A 15472-nucleotide genomic window follows, 5' to 3' on the forward strand; every position below is an offset into this window, starting at 1 on the left:
GTTTCTGTGTTCGAGCAGATGAATTTGTCAATATCTGTGACACAATATGACTATATCATCCCCATGAGAGAATGAGCAAGATCAAGCTGATGGCCAGTCAATTAATTTGTAATGATCACCAGCCAGATCCAGTGTGCCAGCACAATGCCCACCTTCTCACCATGGTATGGAAGTAGGGATTATGCTGCAGGTCAGGGCGGCACAGTGGCACAGCGTTAGAGTTGCTGCTTTACAGTGCCAGAGACATGGGTTCGATCCTGCCTGCAACTGCTGTCTGGATGGAGTTTGTACGTTCTCCCTGTGACCGCTTGGGTTTTTCCTGGGTGCTCCTGTTTCCTCCTACACTCCAAAGACGTACAGGTTTGTGGGCTAATTGGCTACTGTAAAATGCAAATTATCATTAGTGTGTAGGATTAGTGTGTAGGATATGGGGTGATCGATGGTCGGTGCAAACTCGGTGGGCCGAAGGGCCTGTTTCTACCCTGTATCTCTAAAGTCTAAAGGTGCATTTAAATTAGGGAGGTGGCAATGAATTGAGGTTGAAGAACTTGGCAAAGTCCGCATGTACATTAAATGTTCATGTTTGTTTACTTGGGTTACCAAATGTTAGATTTCTGCTCTTACAAGGTTTACATTTTACACCTACATTGAAAGTAGATTTTGCAATGGCAACTGCAATGAAACTTTGAAATGCCACCTCAGACAATCCAAAACTAAATAGACCACCATCCTGTGCCAAAATCTATCATGTACAGCGTCAAAGGGATGTACTTTTCACTGTAAAGATAGAATATATTAAACTAAAAAATAAAGAAATACAGAAGCAATGTAAATCGGCGCAGCGGTAGAGTGCTGTCTTCTAGCTCCAGGGACCCAAGTTGGAACCTGACTATGGGTGCTGTCTGTACAGAGTGTGTACGTTCTCCCTGTGACCTTGTGGGGTTTTTCCAGGTGCTCCGGTTTCCTCCCTCACTCCAAAGGCGAGTAGGTATGTAGGTTAATTGGCTTCAGTAAATTGCATATCCTCACTAGTGTAAAGGATAATGCCTGTGTACGAGGTAACTGCTGGTTGGCATGGACTTGATGGGCCAAAGGGCCTGTTTCCTCATTGTATCTCTAAGGACAGGGTAGAGTCCTAGTGGATGCTTGCTCTCATCAGGGAATCCAGAACCAGGGAGCATCGCCTCTGGAAAAGCAGCTGCTCGTTTTCATAAATGAGGCATTTCTTTTCTCAGTGGATTTTGAATATTTGTAGTTTCCTGCCCAAGGGAACCGTGGAAACGGCATCATTAACTATGTTCAAGTTTGAGATAGATTCTTGAGATTTAGGTAATCGTGGGTTAACGTGCACAGGTAGGAAAATGGAGCTGAAGCAAGAATCAGATTAGCCATGATCTTATTTAAAAGACAGACACAAAGTGCTGGAGTACCTCAGCCTCCAAACCCACAGCATTGGCTGTGGGAGGCACCCCCTGGGGACAAATGTGGCCGAGCTAGGAGAATGACGTCAGTTTGCTACCGAGAGACGACTGTGGGGCCTACATTGTTTCCATCGATAGAGGGGCGGATTTATCAGGAAAATGGAGCAGCTGAAGCCCCCTAGGCAAATGAATTTTGAGTCAAGGGACCTGCCAATGGAGTGGAGACAATGGAGGGAGGAGTTTGAGCTCTATGTTGATTTGAGCATGGAAGGGAAGGATGACAAGACAATGAGGAAACTGCTCATGTACCTAGTTGGACCGCAAGGGAGAGAGCTCTACCAAGCGCTCAAGACACGGAGGCTAGAGAGCAACGTACAAGAAGTTACGCTAGAGCAGGCTCTCGATGCTTTCGAACAGCATTGTCAACCCGTGAGGAACGAGACCGTCGACAGGTATAGATTCCTTATGAGGAGCCAAGAGAGAGGGGAGACTTTTGATTAGTTTTCAATAGAACTGAAGCTCTTGGCAGCTCATTGCGGTTTCAGAGAGTTGAAGGATTCACTGATACGTGATAGAATAATATGCGGCATAAGGGATGACATGCTGCGGGAAAGACTTCTCCGAGAAACCTCACTTGACTTAGAAAAGTGTGTGAAGGCATGCCAGGCTTCGGTGCTGGCCAAGGCCAGAGTTGATGTCCTGGTAGGGGACCAGCGACAAGATGTCTGTGTAGTGAGACATGAGGGGAAACGATACCAGTCAACTATACAGTGCAAATACCACGGATAAAAACATGAGAGAAAGAAGGAGAAATGTCCGGCATATGGCAGGGAGTGTTTCAAATGCCATCTGAAAGATCATTTCGCCTCACAATGCACGGAAAAGCAGGGGAAACAGAAGAAAGAAAAGAAAAGGAAAAAACCTGTGCATGCAGTGGTGGAAGTGGAGAGTTCCAGTGATGTTTAGTCTAGAGAGGTTCCATGTGTACACATATGGAAGACCAGTGAATGTGCAGTCAGACCATAAGTCAATGGACATAATCGCCACAAAACCACTTCATCGTGCACCAAAGAGATTGCAGAGGATGCTCGTGAGGATGCAGACCTATGATGTGACAATAAGATACAGACCAGGGAAGGAGATGCAGCTTGCAGACACGCTGAGCAGAGCATATATCCAGACTGGCAAGACTGACAAGACCATGAGAGAACTGGAGACTGTAAACCTGGCAAGGCACATCCCAATAGCACAGCCTCTGCTAAATGGCATAAGGGATGCAACAGAAACAGATGAGACTATGCAGAAACTGCAAGAGGTGATCAAACGAGGCTGGCCAGAGAACAAGAAGGAGGTTGACCCAGAACTTGTCTCCTATTTCCATGTGAGGGACGAGCGGATTGTTGGAGATGGCCTCATATTTAGGGGAGAGAGAGTAATCATCCCTAAAGCCAGGATACGCGACATGCTCACACGGGTACATGATTCCCACATTGGGGTGAATGGCTGTCTAAGAAGGGCAAGGGAATGTCTGCACTGGCCCGGAATGTGTGCAGAAATTAAGGACTTCGTACAGAAATGTGAGACATGTCAAGCTCAAGGGAAAGAGCAACCAAAAGAAACACTGCATTCCCATGGGCAAAGGAGGGTGCAGATTTGTTCCACTTGGATGGAAGTAACTATTTGGTCACTGTGGACTATTTCTCAGGATATTGGGAAATAGACTATCTAGAGAAAACACTGGCAGTGAATGTCGTCCATAAAATCAAAGGCCAATTCGCAAGATATGGAATACCAGATCAGCTCATCACAGATAATGGGCCACAGTTCACAGCTCAGGAGTTCAATAGATTTACCAAGAAGTGGCAGTTTGAACATACGAACGCATCACCCTATTATCCACAGAGTAATGGAAAGGCGGAGAGAAGTGTGAAAGTTGCGAAGTCATTGCTGAGGAAGGCTAAGGCTGCCGGAGCTGACCCGTACCTGAGCCTACTAGCTTTTCGCAACACACCAACACCTGGCATGAGTAGCAGTCCAGTCCAAAGATTGATGAACAGACGTACCAGGACCATTCTACCAACTACTTAGAGGCTGCTCAAACCTGAAATTCAGGAAAAGGTAGGAGATGAGTTGAGAGCAGCTAGAGACAGACAAGCAGACTGCCACAACAGAGGATCTCAAGATCTGATTCCCGTGAAAGCTGGCGATCCAGTTCGAGTGAAGCTGACCGATAATCGACATCAGCCCTGGAGGAAGGCTGCGGTTGTAGGCCGTGTTGTGCATCTTATGAAGATGTTGCCAGATCTTATGAAGTCAGAACCGAGGACGGCGTCATCTATCGTCGGAATCGGCGCCATCTGAGGAAGACCAACTATCCATTTGCCTTGACTATTGTTTTCCTCTTCACATACCTAAAAAAGCTTTTACTATCCTCCTTTATATTATTGGCTAGCTTCCCCTCGTACCTCATCTTTTCTCCCCATATTGCCTTTTTAGTTATCTTCTATTGCTCTTTAAAAGAGTCCCAATCCTCTGGCTTCCCACTCTTCTTTGCTGTGTTGTACTTCTTCTCTTTTATTTTTATGCTGTCCTTGACTTCCCTTGTCAGACACGGGTGCCTCTTACTCCCCTTAGATTCTTTCCTCCTCTTTGGGATAAATTGATCCTGCAACTTCTGCATTATTCCCAGGAATACCTGCCATTGCTGTTCCACCGTCTTCCCTGCTAGGGTCTCCTTCCAGTCAAATCTGGCCAACTCCTGGCCAAATCTGGCCTCTGTAATCCTCTTTGCTATACTGTAATACTGACACTTCTGATTTTTCCTTCTCCCTCTCAATTTGCAGAGTAAAACTTATCATATTGTGATCACTGCCTCCTAATGGCTCTTTTACCTCGAGTCCCCTTATCAGATCAGGTTCATTACACAACATTAAATCCAGAATTGCCTTCTCCCTGGTAGACTCCAGTACAAGCTGTTCTAAGAATCCATCTTGGAGGCACTCCATAACCTCTCTTTCCTGGGGTCCATTATCAACCTGATTTTCCCAGTCTACCTGCATGTTGAATTCTCCCATAACCGCCGTAGCATTACATTTGCGGCATTCCAATTTTAGCTCTTGATTCAACTTGCACCCTATGTCAATGCTACTGTTTGGGGGCCTGTAGATAACTCCCATTAGGGTCTTTTTACCCTTACAATTCCTCATTTCTATCCATACTGATTCTACATCTCCTGATTCTCTGTCACTCCTTGCAAGGGAGTGAATATCATTCCTTACTAACAGAGCGACCCCACCCCCTCTGCCCACCTGACTGCCTTTTCTATACGTTGTGTACCCCTGAATATTCAGTTCCCAGCCCTGGTCCTCTTGTAGCCATGTCTCTGTGATTCCCACAACATCATACTTGCCAATGTCTAACTGAGCCTCAAGCTCATCCACTTTATTTTTTATACTTCGCGCATTTAAATACAACACTTTAACTCGGTATTCCCCTCCCCTCTCACACCGGTCACCATTGGCCCTGACCTTACTCTCTTATCCCATCTAGAACTTCCCTTCCCATTTCTTCGAGAGTCCTTTGCAATTTCTCCTGTATTCGCTTCCCCTTTAACTCCATCTTCATATTCCCAATTTGTCAACCCCTCCCCCCCCCACTACTTAGTTTAAACCCACACGTGTAGCACTAGCAAACCTGCCTGCCAGAATGTTGGTCCCCCTGCTGTTAAGGTGTAACCCGTCCCTTTTGTACAGGTCACCCCCTCTTGTACTTCTGTAACAAAAAGTCCCAACTTCTATACTCATTCCCCTGTCGGATGGAGGACAATGTGTCACAAGCCTACTTCACCACCCTATCAACCTGTGACCATATTGAATGGTGGAGCAGGTTTGGTGGGGTTTTTTGCTGTTTGTTCTCATGTTTTTTTATGTGAAGCTTCGCCAAACCATAATATACCCAGCAGCCAAGAAGATTAAATTCTCACTTGACTGTTAGTTCCCCTAGTTATAACAAAATAAAGCATAATTGATTCAGTAGACAGGCTGGTGAGCAGCACTAAAATTTGGAGATTTCAGGAAAAACTATATGATTCAAATCATTGACGAAAGTGGCTTTGACATATTCGTGTGAATAAAATAACAAAATAGATTACTCATGTTTTTGCAAATGACTTTCTGCATTCATTTGTTGGCTGAATGAACATTGATTTTTGAATCCTGGAATCTGATGGTTTGACATGTAGAATCAACCAAACATTAATTGCCCCATATTTGCTAGATTTTTTATCATCCAAAATACAAGTGATACCGCTGCAAAACTAAATATTTTGGGTGTAATTTATCAATGCTAATCTGCTTTCAAATGGATTATTCCGGTCTGCATCAATATGTCATTCAAATAATCTGCTTGAAGCTGGAATGTTTCAGAACGCAATAATAAAAGATATATTAATCATTGGGGTTTAGGAAATGAGTTATGTTAAAACGTAAAAACAACAAAATGGCTTTAAATGTTCCTTCATTCTTGAAAGCTTTCTCAAGGTTTAATGCTCATCTCTAAAGAGAAGAAAAAAAAATTGAGCCTGTAGAAACAAGGTGCTGGTTTACACAAGGCACAGACTTGGTGGGCCGAATGGCCTGTTTCTCTCTAAAAAAATCATGCACTGACTGTCACATTCTTTTGTTTTGGTAATTTCATTTCTTATTCACACACTTAAAATAGCAGGATTCCTGGTAATTTAAATGGAGCAAGTTGTTTATTAAATAAATGTGTAGGAAGGAACTGCAGATGCTGGTTTACACTGAAGATAGACCCTTCAGTCAGACCTGAAACGTCACCCATTCCTTCTCGCCAGCGGCCTGTCCCACTGAGTTACTCCAGCATTTTTTGTCTATCTTCTTTACTAAATAAAACTTTGTGAGAGACATGCCTCCTCCACATGCAGGCAGTTTCATCACGGAATGAGTTCCTTGAACCTTCTCCCAAACATTGTTGCTGTACAGACATAAAGAGCAAATGGTCATACTGTGCTATTATTACAAGTGTTAATAACTCAATATAACATATGCCACACGAGCGGCAGTTTCCGTTTCAATGCCCTTCTTAGTCTGCGATCAGCTAAGGACCATTTCAAGCTAAGTTCGACAAAACAGATGAAATGGACTCATCCCTCTGACAGCCAGGGTTAATGAAAAGTTGTTCCACTCGGTGTAATGGCTTATATAACATGCCAATCGGTAGATTACTTTCCCTAAACTATCAGCAATTCCCTCAGGCATTAACTTGGTCGAATGATACTTTTGTTGATCAATTGAGTTCTGTTTGAAGTGGAGACCACAGCAATTATTATTTTTTATGACTGCGAGCCGATGAGGTCTGTCCCTGAGATCTCTGGAAAAAAGAACAGGACTTCAAGTTACTTCACGTTTTCTGTACAATTCATATCTAATTTACATATTTATCTGCTTGTCTATTTGCCTGTGATGTCACTACACGCAAGATTTCCATTGTACCTGTAGGTTACCATACTTGTGCAAATAACAATATAGTCATACAGTGGATTTGATTTGACAATCATTTTATAGACTGTTTGCAATTCATAAATGGTAATTTTGAAGCAAAGTTATGATCCAAACTCAGATTATTTCAGATGAACCTACCAGACCCAAATGTTGCACAGTATTGATCACAGTGCATTTGTTCCAATGCACATCACCCATTAGCCCTTCCATTGACGTTGGGTCTGACAACACTCTTATATTGTGACAGAAAATTATTTCCTCCCACATACTAAACTTTTCAGCAAATGTAAGCATGTGGGGAGAAATTCCATTTTCCCATGTTGTGACATGAAGTAATTTGCCTATATGGTAAACGGTGTGGGTCTGCGAAAAATGAGCACCTAAAGGTAAAAAATGCAGTGCATTGCAGGGTCTCTCCTTGACCGCGTGGGTTTTCTCCGAGATCTTTGGTTTCCTCCCACACTCCAATGACGTACAGGTATGTAGGTTAATTGGCTTGGAGTGTGTAAAAAAAATTGTCCCTCGTGAGTAGTGTAGAACAGTGTGAATGTGCGGGGATCTCAGGTCGGCACGGACCCGGTGGGCCAAAGGGCCTGTTTCTGCGCTGTATCTCTTAAACTAAAACTAAAGTGTGTTCATTCACTGTCAGGAAATTGTTAGATCAGTTCAGATCTAGTTTAAGGGTACAGCATGGAAACAGTCGCTATAGCCAACCAAGTCCGCGCCGACCAACAATCACCCATACACTAGTTCTACCCTCCACATTAGAAACATTTTACAGAAGCCAATAAACGTACAAACCGGCACTTCTTTGGAATGTGGGAGGAAGCCAGAGCACCCAGAGAAAATCCACGTGGTCACAGGGAGAACGTGCAAACTCTGGCGAGATAGCACCCATACTCAGGATTCAACCCAGGTCTCTGGCACTGTAAGGCAGCAACTCTACCGCTCTGCCACTGTGCCACCCTGTTCAGTACTGTCCAGGACTTATGCTGCAGCCAGTTTAAGATTTTGTTACATGAAGCTGGTCACCTCATGATAAACACATCCATTAAAAACCTATGAATAACGCCACCAAACCTGGGCATGGATCCAGTACAAGAGCTATTTAAAAGGCAAATCCATGCAGACATTGTTGCCCTGTCCTCTTGGACTGATGATTAACTAATGGGCTTTTTTTATTGGTGTGGGGAGTGGGGTGAGTTGGAGAAGGTATACTTGGGGATGATGACACTGAGCTCAAATTTTCCCAGATGAATTTAGCATCGTTATTGGACTTGTTTGCTCCAATTTGCGAGAGATTCTGTTACATTCATGGCCTTACAAATGGAGGATGAGAGTAAATAACCAAGAATATAGCAGAGAGCCTCATCCAGAATGTAAACAGGTCCTTCAGCCCAATTTGTCCATACAGACCAAGTTGTCCCGTCAAAGATAGTCCCATTTCCCATGTTTGGCACATACTTCTCTTAACCTTTCCTTTCCATGTATCTGCCCAAACAACTTTGAAATGTTGTTATTATGCCGGGCTCAACTATTTTCTCTCACTCATTCCCCATACTGACTAGCTTATGTGTGGAAACGCTGCTCTTCAGCCCAGGGCGGCACGGTGGCACAGCGGTAGAGTTGCTGCCTTACAGCTAATGCAGCGCCGGAGACTCAGGTTCGATCCTGACTACGGGCGCCCTCTGTACGGAGTTTGTACGTTCTCCCCGTGACCTGTGTGGGTTTTCTCCGAGATCTTCGGTTTCCTCCCACACTCCAAAGACGTACAGTTATATAGGTTAATTGACTGGGTAAATGTAAAAATTGTCCCTAGAGTGTGTAGGATAGTGTTAATGTGCAGGGATCGCTGGGCGGCGCGGACTCGGTGGGCCGAAGGGCCTGTTTCCGCGCTGTATCTCTAAATCTAAAAAGAAAACTAAATTTTTTCCCCTTTCACCTGAAACCTATGCCCTCTCGTTCTTGATTCCCCAACCCTGGGAGAAAGAGTCTATGCATTCACTCCACCCATGCCTGTTATGTTTGTATACATCTCTCGAGTCATTCTTCGGTCTCTTTCACTCCGTAGTATAAAGTCCCACTCTGCCCAACGTCTCGCTGTAGCTCAGACCCTCGAGTCCTAGCAACATCCTTGCAAATCTTCTGTTCACTTATTACAGTCTAAAGACATATTTTCTTACAGCGGGGCGTTCACAGCACCCACAGTTTTCAAGTGCAATTCATTACCTTGTCTTCCCTTCTTTTCAATCTCTTCTGCAGAAATGCATCTGAATTCTCAGCATGTTAGCAAAAGGAGACACCAGGTAGATCTGTGTTGAGTTGATTTGCAGAAGCCATGATTTATTCATTTCTCCACCATGTTATTATTCTTATCCACATTTGCTCAAAGTCTATGTGAAGACTGAATGCAGGAAGGCAGGGACTCTGAAACTGTGTCAAAGAGTAATGTTGTCCTACAGCCTCTATTTAGCCTTGTTTTGAGGTATTATCTGCCTGGTGCCGGTTATTTCATTTCCATCTCCATTTCAAAACAGGCCACACCCAAAACCCAGCGCATCTCACTCTGGTTTACACCGAAGACACACACAAAATGCTGGAGTAACTCAACGGGTCTGGCAGCATCTCTGGAGAAAAGGAATAGGTGGCATTTCGGGTCGAGACCCTTCTTCAGTCCGAGAGTCGGGGGAGAGGGAAACTAGAGGTATGAAAAGGAACAGAACAAATCAGAGCCAGCACCGATTACTTAAGAAAGGTGGAGCCCACAATGGTCCATTGTTGGTTGTGAAAAACGTGACAATGAAAGGATACAAACAGTGAAACTAGCAAAATGACTAGTGTGGAGGTGGGACAGACAGAGAGGGAATGCAAGGGCTACTTGAAATTAGCCGTTTTCTTCGTACCTTTAGTTTCACTCTTCCCTGACTATCAATCTGAAGAAGGGTCTCGACCCGAAACATCACCTGCTCCTTTTCTCCAGAGGTGCTGCCAGACCCGCCGAGTTACTTCAGCGTTTTGTGTCTATCTTTGGTTTAAACCAGCATCTACAACCCCTTCCTAGTCACTCTGGTCAGATGTCTGACTCATTGTAATAAGGTAGCCAAATGAATTTCATGGTGTCTCAGCCCCCATCTGATCAGTAATCACTGGATTGCTTATTTTTGCCATGATTTAATATCCACGCAGTGATACATTTGGAGGATATTGATTTTTTTTAATGACTGCACGAATATGATAGAAGAGGTAATTTCGCATGAATGCAGTAATTGAAGGCGCTAATTCATTCACTGATGTCCTGTCATGGTTGTACTTGGCTGGTTGTTCCTAGTCTCTTGGCAGGTGTGCAACATTGTTCCCTGATGGTGAAGGATACATCTGTCTTAATGTTTGGTGTGGGAGTTTCTGATCCATTATTTATCAATGCAAACATCAGTCTTCCCATGTCTGGTAAAGTGGAACGATTTCATCATCGTGGAAACCTAATTTCTTTCACTACCTTCAGAGTGACCAGTGGGACTTGTAGTTTTGTTTTTATTAATAACATGGCAAATTAAATTGTTCAGTCAAGCTTGCACTTGGGAGAGTTCTGAATGGAGTCTGTGCTTCCATTTGGGAATACTAAGGCTTCAGATGTTGCCTCATCTGCTCCATTGAATTTGACCTTGCTGTTTTCTTTGATTCATTAAATTGCCAGAGGTCAGGTTCAGTCTACTAACTTCTGGTTTATTGAACGGTTTTACACCAATCAAGATTTTCCTTGCAAACCGCCTATTGAATTGAAATAAAAGAAATATTGCGCTTCCTGATATAGAATTAAAAGAATCATGATGAGTTCAGTGTAACCATGTAATATGTGACCACTATACTCAAACTTGAGTTTAATTCCCAGAACAGGTAAACAGGGATGCAAACTCAATGTCCAACAGCCAGAGAGCATGACGTAAATCTGCCCGGATACCATTTTATATTCTGTATGTGGAGAAACAAACCAAGTTTGAAAGATAATCCATGTTTGTGACAACAACCATACAAGTGGTGAATAAATCTACAGGGTCAAGTTATGCTCGGAAGTAGATTTAGATTCAATTCACTGTGTGCTATTGCATGGACAGAATGCTAAACAGGTTATGACTGAGCTCTTTCATCCGAGCTGATGTGAGACTATTTCTGCCTGAGTGATTTTCCGTGGATGTCACGTAGGCAACTCAAAGATGAATTTTAGCTTCTTTTAGTATGATATATTTCTTGAATTTATGCCATGACAAGCTTAAATCTGCTATATAAAAAGCTGTGGTACAATAAGGGCATTGAGGTTAATGTGAAGAGGTGTGTCTGTTCAAAGTAACTTTGTAAAACTATTATTTGACTTCTAAAAGAAGGCGGCAGATGCAAAGATATTATGCAGGAAAGAACTGCAGATGCTGGTTTAAACCGAAGATAGACACAGAGCAACTCAGCAGGTCAGGCAGCATCTCTGGAGAAAAGGAACAGGTGACGTTTCGGGTCGGAACCCTTCTTTAGACTGAAAGTAGATGGGGGGATGGGGGACTGGAGGTAGGAAAAGGCTCGTGTTTCCTACATTTTCCTGCCTCCATTCCCGCCCCCCTCACTACTTTCAGTCTGAAGAAAGGTTCCAACCCAAAACGTCACCTGTTTCTTTTCTCCAGCGATACTGCATGACCTGCTGAGTTGCTCCAGCACATTGTGTCTATCAAGAAATTTACCTTGTGCAAATAGAAAAGCTGCCTTTTCAGAGAACTAGCAAAAGCATAGAGTGCTGATCATAATCAGCGAGTGAAGTTAGCAAATATGGAAGGAAGCAGAATTAACATTGTGGAGCATTTCTGATGGGTTATCAACTTGAAATCTTGATTCATTATTTCTTTACTTTCTGTCCACTGCCTGACACGTGGACAGCACTTTCTCTTTTCTCTAATCCAGCATTTGCAGTTCCTTGTTTCTAAATGAATCTTCAATTTCTTTTCCCCATTTTCTTGTGGTTAATGGCTTAAAATACACTTGTGTTTAATTTTCCCATTGTTGAGCCAGTGCCTGAAGAAGGGTCCTGACCCGAAACATTGTCTCTCCATTTCCTTCCACTTCAGCTGCTGCCTGACCCATTGAGTCTCTCCAACAGTGTGTGTTTAAAAAAAAAATAATGTTGAGATATGTCGTTTTAGTTTCAAACATGTTCAACATGCTGTTTGCTATCAGATCATTAATGCAGGAATGCTAAATGTAAAGAATGAGCTAAACTATGATAGGTATTTTTGTTTCCCCAAGTTATCTTGATGCAGAGAGAATGTGAAATAGGACCTTCATGCTTTGAACTCAATTCAGCTATGATTATGTGTCATGGATGGCACAGTCAATTCTCACTATTATCAGGGAATAAAACAAATGAAAACTTTGAAATAGCTCTATAATTGTTAACCTTAAACAATGTTATGGCCCCATAGTGTATTGTTAATTTAAATAAATGTAAGATTTTTTTAATCTTTCGGAGTCAGTGGACTAAATCATGTGTAGCCATAAACATTTCATTCTTAATTAAGTAGGTCTCCATTCATTATTTATCCTGTCCTCTTAGGAATGCTACTGCGTAAGGTCAAGTATCACTGTTCCACCCATTGATCATTATGGCACATGCACTGGCGATTAGCAATTTCCCAATCTCTATTTTTCCGAATTTTATTTTATCAGCCTACTGGGAGCACCTACCAGTTTTTTTAATCTGCATTCCAATGTGACTAAATTAGAATTATTTGGAGACACAAAGAACTGCAGATGCTGGTTTGCAAAAAAAGGACACAAAGTACTGGAGCAACTCAGCCGGGTCAGGCAGCATCTCTGGAGAACACGGATGGATGACGTTTCGGTTCGGGATCGTTCTTCATACTGATTGTTGTGTGTGCGGGGGGGGGGGGGGGGTTTGAGAGAAAGCTGGAAGAGAAGTGGGAAAGTGTGGGCAGGATATAGCCTGGCAAGTGATAGATGGATACAAGTGAGGGGAGGGGGTTGACAGGCAGTTAGTTAGACAAAGTCCAAAGATGAAACAAGTGTGAGATGAGGATGGAAGAGGTGTGAATTGTGAAGCCAGATGAGGGAATAAATGTGGAAGAAGATGGGAGAAGAGGGAAGTGGAAATTGGGAGTGAAACTAGATGTGGCACAGGGAAGAGAGGGGGAAGGAAACAAAATAGTTATTTCACTGTCTTCCAAGTAGCATTTCATGTACAACACACAGCACCTAAACATGTAGGTGAAAAGGGAGCAAGCTATCTCGAATGGTCCCATGTAGAGAACAAAGCTTTGGTGTCAGATCCTACTTTAGTCTTCGGACTTTAGAGATACAGTGTAGAAACTGGCCCTTCGGCCCACCGAGTCCACACCGACCAGCGATAACCCAGGACGCTGTGCACTGGGGTTAAGTAACTTTGCAACTTACTGAAACGAATTAACGTACAAACCTGCACGTCTTTTGAGTGTGGGGGGAAACCGGAGCACCTGGAAAAACCCCACTCAGTCACGGGAAGAAGGCTCAAACTCCATACAGACAGCTCCCGTAGTCAGGATCAAACTTGGGTCTTTGGCGCTGTAAGGCAGCAACTCTACCACTGCGCCACCGTGCCACTACTGAAAATGAAACGGCATTGAACCAGTCTTGATCAATGCGCAAATTGGCCAAAGCTTTGGCCAAGAGAGAGATACAGACCTTGAGTTGGACTGTTTGCTGCCCGCTCTAGATTTCTGCAGCATTGACTCTGTAAAACATTTGTATCTTTCTTAACCTCACCACGAGTTTCATGAATTTGCTGAATGTTCTTATCAATTGACTATTAAAGCTACGACAGAAGAAGAGAAGTTTGATCATGGCCAGCGACAAATAAAATAAATGACTTGGTAGTTGACAAACAGGAGTCAACTTCTCCTGCAAGGTAGGTGCAAGTTGTGAATTCATTAACAAAATTACAAAAGGAATGTTAAGTCCACATTTTTGGCAATGTTTTCCCTCTCTCTTTTTATGTAGGATTTGACATTGAATTTTAAGATGTTCACGTGAAGTGTCACAAACTATTTGCGTTTTAAGAATACAATATGAATGGAAATTGGTGAATTTGTCCTGTGCACATCATTTCTCCTCGTGCACTCCATTTCTCAATCCTTGCATCTCCTATCATAAGGAGAAGCAGTGTGCCACGGTCCATCAAGTCCCTGATGCCCTGTTTCCTTCAAACCTTAACTATTAATATTTTACAACATTACTGTAATCAAATAAAGGTAAAACTCGATAATGAGTTTTGGGGTGGGAAAAGCAATTGTCTCTTTAGACTTCAGAGATACAACACAGAAACAGGCCCTATGGCCCACCGAGTCCACGCCGACCAGCGATCACCCCGTACACCAGCACCATTTTACACACTAGCGATGATTTACAATTTGCAGAAGTGAATTAAATGACAAACCTGCACGTCTTTGGAGTGTGGGAGGAAAATGGAGCTGCTGGAGAAAGTCCACAGGGAAAACATGCAAACCCCACAGTCAGGGTCTAACTCGGGTCTCTGGCGCTATGAGGCAGCAACTCTACCGCTGCACCACTGTGCTATGCCTATGTCATCTCCTGATGGAAAAGAAGAGGTTTAATTCATCAAATTAATGCAGGCAATTCTATGCAGGGTTTCTGAATTCTGCTTCTTCCTACCTTCGAGATTTTTTTCTTTAATCATCGTGCATGTCCCTTTGGGAGCTTTCTACAGTTTAGAAATAATGTCATCAGCACTACACAGATGATATGGTGCACTCCTGGTTGGAGAGTGCTAATTTTCAAAGTCTATTTCGTTTAATGCAAAGAGATGATAAGAATATATATTTAACTGTGTGCGTGTGTGTGCAATTACAGCATGAGGTGCTCAGCAATAAATATATCCTGGTCTCAACGTCAGCACATCCTACCTGTGATATTGCCATTTCCCAGTCAATCTACTTGCCCAACATTCACCTGCTCCTCAATCACCTTGTTTGAAAGATGGACTCATCAGCATGGACATCCCACTGAGTCCATGCTGACTCTTGATCTACTATTCACACTGGTTCTATGTTATGCTGCTTTAGCATCCACTCCCTACACATTAGGGGGAAGTGACCGAGGCCAATTAGCTTACAAAAACCACATGTCTTTAGGATGTGGGAGAAACACTGGAGCACTCAAAAGAAACCCCCATGGTCACAAGAAGAAGGTGCAAACGCCAAGCAGGCAGCATCCTCGGTCAGGATTGAACCCAAATCTCTGACACTGTAAGGCAGCAGCTCTACCAGCTGTGCCACTGTGCTGTCCTATTGTAAATGGTAAAGGCGTTCTACTGGTAAAGGTGCACCATGTCAAAATTGCATGGAGATAATTCACTGCCATGCATTTAAAGTAAATAAAAAGTAACAAACTGAAATAATTTTGCTGAGAGTTCAACTAGACTATTATGGAAAATTACACACCATTTTGAGTTCACTTTTCTTATCTATAACGGTCCAATGAATG

The 15472-nt window shown here is 43.1% G+C and overlaps 1 protein-coding gene across 3 annotated transcripts in view; it reads left to right on the forward strand.

Moving 5' to 3' along the window:
• il1rapl1b (interleukin 1 receptor accessory protein-like 1b) overlaps window positions 1–15472 on the forward strand; it is a 1065873-nt gene that overhangs the window by 640131 nt on the left and 410270 nt on the right. The gene's annotated exons all lie outside the window — the stretch shown is intronic.

Source organism: Rhinoraja longicauda, chromosome 12, assembly GCF_053455715.1.
Source record: "Rhinoraja longicauda isolate Sanriku21f chromosome 12, sRhiLon1.1, whole genome shotgun sequence".
In the NCBI taxonomy this organism is placed as follows: domain Eukaryota; kingdom Metazoa; phylum Chordata; class Chondrichthyes; order Rajiformes; family Arhynchobatidae; genus Rhinoraja; species Rhinoraja longicauda.